This window comes from Bufo bufo, chromosome 6 (assembly GCF_905171765.1).
Source record: "Bufo bufo chromosome 6, aBufBuf1.1, whole genome shotgun sequence".
NCBI classification, from domain to species: domain Eukaryota; kingdom Metazoa; phylum Chordata; class Amphibia; order Anura; family Bufonidae; genus Bufo; species Bufo bufo.
This window is the reverse complement of record NC_053394.1, coordinates 161,923,996-161,930,308: the sequence shown is the minus strand read 5'-3', so window position 1 is coordinate 161,930,308 and position 6,313 is coordinate 161,923,996.

The following is a 6,313-nucleotide window of genomic DNA, read 5'->3' as shown; positions in this document are numbered from 1 at the left end:
AGTAATGCTGGATGATTTAAACACCTATTTAAAACTTGTCCAGAACCCCACCCCTCTCTATCAGCAACAGCTCCTCTCTATTCACTCCACAGGCCTGGATACGGGCTATTTAGATAAAAAAAACTAATTGATTTTATATTTTTTCCCCATCCAGTAACCCCATCCATTCATTGCCAAAATTGCATAATGGAGGTTTTCCACCACTGAGAGACTATCAGCTTGGGTAGACAGTATATTGCAACCCATGGTCCAAACTATTCCTTGTTGGATACTAAAACTGTATTAAAAAAATTGTGTGGAGTTCACCTGGAGGCCGAAATATAGTTGGATCACGGCAGATGTCACTTCGCTCTATACAGTGATACCTCATAATTTAGCAATTACTGCCCTAAGATAGTTTCTCAGTGTTTATTCTGATTATTCTGCGGCCTTTCGGGATTATATACCGTATTTTTCGCCCCATAAGACGCACTCCCCCCCCCCCAAAAGTGGGGGGAAAATGCCCCTGCGTCTTATGGGGCGAATGCTGCCATTTTACATCGCAGTCTGCGATGCTGCAGCATCGCAGACTGCAATGTATCAGCTGGAGGGGGGAGGGAGGAGGGTCCGGGGTCATGCAAATGCGGCGGGGCAGTGCGGTCACTGTACTCCGGCCCCGCCGCTAGCTCACTTCCTTATTGCCTAAACCTTTTATAATAATAACTTTAATTGAAGTTCCGATACCCAGCCCCATCTGTACTACTTACTAAATGTCCTGTAGCAGGTAGAGCAGGGCGGGCGGCCAGCCGTAACTTACTGAGGTCACGTGCCTGCGCCGCCTACTTCATTCAGTGAGTTACGGCCCTGCTCTGCCTGCTACAGGACATTTAGTAAGTAGTACAGATGGGGCTGGGGAATCGGAACTTCAATTAAAGTTATTATTATAAAAGGTTTAGGCAATAAAGCAGTGAGTGATCGGCGGGGTCGCAGTACAGTGACCGCACCGGCCCCGCCGCATTTGCATGACACCGGCCCCTCCTCCCTCCCACAGGTTTAGCTCCGGTATATTAGGGCATCTGTGGATGCCACTATTATGGGGTGGGGGATATGTGGATGGCACTGTTATGGGGTGGGGGATCTGTGGGTGACACATATATAGCAGTGCCATCCACAGATCTCCCCCCCCATAACAGTGCCATCCACAGATAACCCACCCATAACAGTGCCATCCACAGATCACCCCCCATAACAGTGCTGTGGCGAAACAAACCTCGCCACTGGGTGGTGGAGAAGCCTGGTTGCCAGCCTCTTGCCCCAGGATTATGGACCCTCTTATCAGCCCATGCTAAACTTAAACACCATGGCGATTTGACTGTTTGTGGCATCTGAGCGCTGTTTGGATATATTGAGCGCTCAGATCCAAGCCATCTGGGGATATGTTAAATGTCTATGTTACTGTAATGGTCGGGACATTGTATATTTGAATAGTGATTTCTGTCCTATTGTCCCCACGTGTGTATTGGCGATTTCCCTTTGTCCTGAGAGATAATTGAATTACTCCTCGGTTGTCTCCAGGACAGAAGACATTGTTTAAAAACAATGTATTCTCCTGCCTGTGGTAATTACATCAACCCATTGTGTAAGGTAATTGTATCACAGGCAGAGGGGAGGATTTTGTATGGGAGTGTTTTACTGTATTGTACGTGTTTATTGGTTGTTTTAAAAAACCCTGTGGGTGGTACTAATGTGTAAAAATGTTATATAAGACCAATAAACACACAGCTCTGGCTGACCACTGCTTGACCCTCAACACGGAGCCTCGTCTCGTTCTTGGGGGGATTCACTGTATGCTGTTAGAGACTGATTGCTAGGAGTGTAAGCCGTTTGGGTGTGTTTCCTATTTGTCTGCTAGCAGCTATTTGTGAGGTTCCGTTCAGAGTTTGGAGCATTCCCTTGTATGCCATTACAAGTGCCATCCACAGATCCCCCCTATAACAGTGCCCCTCTCAGATCCCCCCCATAACACTGCCATCCACAGATCCCCCCCATAACAGTGCCATCCACAGATCCCCCTCATAACAGTGCCATCCACAGATCCCCCTCATAACAGTGCCATCCACAGATCCCCCATAACAGTGCCATCCACAGATCCCTTCATAACAGTGCCACCCACAGATCCCCCCATAACATTACCATCCACAGATCCCCCATAGCAGTGTCATGCACAGACCATCATTAGTTCAAAACCCACCAAAAGCACACCTTTTGGTTAAAAAAAAAATTATCTTATTTTTCTCCTCAAAGACCTAGGTGCGTCTTATACGGCGAAAAATATGGTATTATTTTTGTTGCAACATAATATATTTACATTTAATCAACAGATATACACTCACCTAAAGAATTATTAGGAACACCTGTTCTATTTCTCATTAATGCAATTATCTAGTCAACCAATCACATGGCAGTTGCTTCAATGCATTTAGGGGGGTGGTCCTGGTCAAGACAATCTCCTGAACTCCAAACTGAATGTCAGAATGGGAAAGAAAGGTGATTTAACCAATTTTGAGCGTGGCATGGTTGTTGGTGCCAGACGGGCCGGTCTGAGTATTTCACAATCTGCTCAGCAACTGGGATTTTCACGCACAACCATTTCTAGGGTTTACAAAGAATGGTGTGAAAAGGGAAAAACATCCAGTATGTGGCAGTCCTGTGGGCAAAAATGCCTTGTGGATGCTAGAGGTCAGAGGAGAATGGGCCGACTGATTCAAGCTGATAGAAGAGCAACGTTGACTGAAATAACCACTTGTTACAACCGAGCTATGCAGCAAAGCATTTGTGAAGCCACAACACGCACAACCTTGAGGCGGATGGGCTACAACAGCAGAAGACACCACCGGGTACCACTCATCTCCACTACAAATAGGAAAAAGAGGCTACAATTTGCACGAGCTCACCAAAATTAGACTGTTGAAGACTGGAAACATGTTGCCTGGTCTGATGAGTCTCGATTTCTGTTGAGACATTCAAATGGTAGAGTCCGAATTTGGCGTAAACAGAATGAGAACATGTATCTATCCTCTGATGGCTACTTCCAGCAGGATAATGCACCATGTCACAAAGCTCGAGTCATTTCAAATTGGTTTCTTGAACATGACAATGAGTTCACTGTACTAAAATGGCCCCCACAGTCACCAGATCTCAAGCCAATAGAGCATCTTTGGGATGTGGTGGAACGGGAGCTTCGTGCCCTGGATGTGCATCCCTCAAATCTCCATCAACTGCAAGATGCTATCCTATCAATATGGCCCAACATTTCTAAAGAATGCTATCAGCACCTTGTTGAATCAATGCCATGTAGAATTAAGGCAGTTCTGAAGGCAAAAGGGGGTCCAACACCGTATTAGTATGGTGTTCCTAATAATTCTTTAGGTGAGTGTATCTTCAATGTACTGGAGTGTCAATGGGTGCGAAATTTTCCCCATCAATGGCAAATGTATATATGGCCTGGTGGGAGCACCAATATTTATTTTCTGATGGCAATGTGTGGGGCTCCTCGATCCGGTGGTATGGCCGTTACATCAACGACCTACTCTTTGTGTGGTCGGGCGATGTGGCGGCCGTACCGCGGTTTGGGGATTACCTCAATTGCAATGTTTGCAATCTCAATTTTACTTTAAATCACAGTAACCATAGTATTCCCTTCCTTGATCTTATACTTGAGGGTAAAATGGAGAGTTCCACGGTTGATACATGTACTTACCAGAAGGAAACATCAGGTAACACTACCCTCCTTGCTACGTCTTGCCATCCTCGACACGTTATATAAAATATACCCAAAGGGGAATTTATACGTGTTTGTCGCAATTGTTCTGATGATGCGACATGTAGCAGGGAAATGGATAATGTTGCAAGTAGATTAGCAAATAGGGGATATCAAGAACATTCTTTGAATACGGCCAAGGAGTCAGCCCTTACAAAAACCAGAGCAGAATTGATTTATTCGAGTAAGAATAAAAATAATAATAAAAATAGAAAAACTCATAGATTGAGTCATTCTTCTCCCCCGGCTATTGTGACAGGCTATAGCCTGGAATATATTCGAAAATATGTCAAATTGTCAAAAAACATCTTTCTATTTTAGAATATGATGAACAGTGGAAGGACATAGTGTGTTCTGGTATTAAGTGTATAGCATGCAGGGCACCAACAATAGCTCAAAAAGATAGTCCTTTACTTTTTCTGGACACTAAACAAAGTCCACCCACTTGGTTAACATATAGAGGAAACTTTAAATGTGGACATAAAATTTGTAGATGCTGTAAAGTCATGTTAACAGGCAGTCATATTTTTTTCATATGCCAATCAAAGATCGTACAATTTAAAACAATACATCAATTGCAATACAACGTTTGTTGTATATTGCATTACATGCTCGCTATGCCGCCTCCAATATGTTGGATGTACTACCAATAGGTTAAAGACCAGGATCTGCAGACATATTTCGGACATTCCTCATGTTAGAACTAGAAATGTCTCTGCAGTCAGTGCACATTATGTGGCAATACATGGAGGCGATATCGCGGGCATGCAAGTTCAGGGATTAGAGAGGGTTAATTCCCCCATACGGGGTGGAGACTACAGAAGAAAGCTTCTAAATAGGGAATCATACTGGATCTTCTGTATGGAATCTAGTATGCCAAAAGGTCTAAATCGAAGACATGACTTGATTCTTTACTATTGACCTAGCATATATATATTTGTTTGATTTTTTAGTTGTTATTTTTAGCTATTTATGTAAGATTGAATGTTTTCTGATGACCAGAGAAGGGTGTGACTTGGATAATTGCGGCCACCTGAGGATGCCTGCAGTTATCCACTATGTATAAAAACCCTGTGTTAACACTGTCTTCTTGTGGTCATGATTAAGGATTAGCATTAAGGAAATCCGAAACGCATTGACATGAACTGTCTGTATGGATTTTAAGGCACTACTTTGATCAATAAAACTGCCACATTTGAGATGAAGCTGGATTATTCCTCCTTTGTTCCATATTGAAGAGGTTAGTGATAGGTTGAAGAGATAAGTTAGGGCTGGGATAAACACTATGGTGAGGTTAGGGGTGAGGTGGGATGGGATTGGGTCAAGTCCTCAGGTGGTGAGATGTGATCTGGAGAGTAGAGTGGAGAGTTTTTCTTCTGTAATGGTGGAGAAGTGGGTTTTGGGAGAAGAGGACTGAGCAGTTGTGTAGAGGGTCTGTGGGGACTGCGCACTGAAGCTTTCTCTGATGTTGACTATCTTTTGCAAATTTCCAAATTTCAATTTCTCTACTTTTATAATAGATAGTAATACCTCCAAAAATTATTTTACATTCCCCATATGTCTACTCCATGTTTGGATCATTTTGGGAATGCCATTTTATTTTTTGGGGACGTTACAAGGCTTAGAAGTTTAGAAGTAAATCTTGAAATTTTTCAGAAAATTTCTAAAACGCACTTTTTCAGGACCAGTTCAGGTCTGAAGTCACTTTGCGAGGCTTACATAATAGAAACCACCCAAAAATGACCCCATTTTAGAAACTACACCTCTCAAGGTATTCAAAACTGATTTTACAAACGTTATTAACCTTTTAGGTGTTCCACAAGAATTAATGGAAAATAGAGGTAAAATTAAAAAAAATTCACTTTTTTGGCAGATTTTCCATTTGAATCCATTTTTTCCAGTTACAAAGCAAGGGTTAACAGCCAAACAAAACTCAATATTTATGGCCCTGATTCTGTAGTTTACAGAAATACCCCATATGTGGTCGTAAACTGCTGTACGGGCACACAGCATTGCGCAGAAGGAAAGGAACGCCATATGGTTTTTTGGAAAGCAGATTTCACTGGGATAATTTTAAGCTGCCATGTCCCATTTGAAGCCCCCCTGATGCACCCCTAGAGTAGAAACTCCAAAAAGTGACCCTATTTTAGAAACTACACCCCTCAAGATATTCTAAACTGATTTTACCAACTTTGTTAACCCTTTAGGTGTTCCACAAGAAATAATGGGAAATAGAGAGGAAATTTAAGAATTTCACTTTTTTGGCAGATTTTAGATTTTAATAATTTTTTTCCAGTTACAAAGCAAGGGTTAACAGCCAAACAAAACTCAATATTTATACTATGTGGAGGCACAATGGGGAATGGGTGTGTATAGTTATGCTTTGGGCAGAGTTAGAGGCGTGGCCTGGTATGAAACAAATTGCAGCGGAGCGCTACACGCGATGCACACGTTGTCCCTCTTTACAATTTTCTAAAGTTGGGAGGTATGCAGACATTACATCCGGACGGAAAA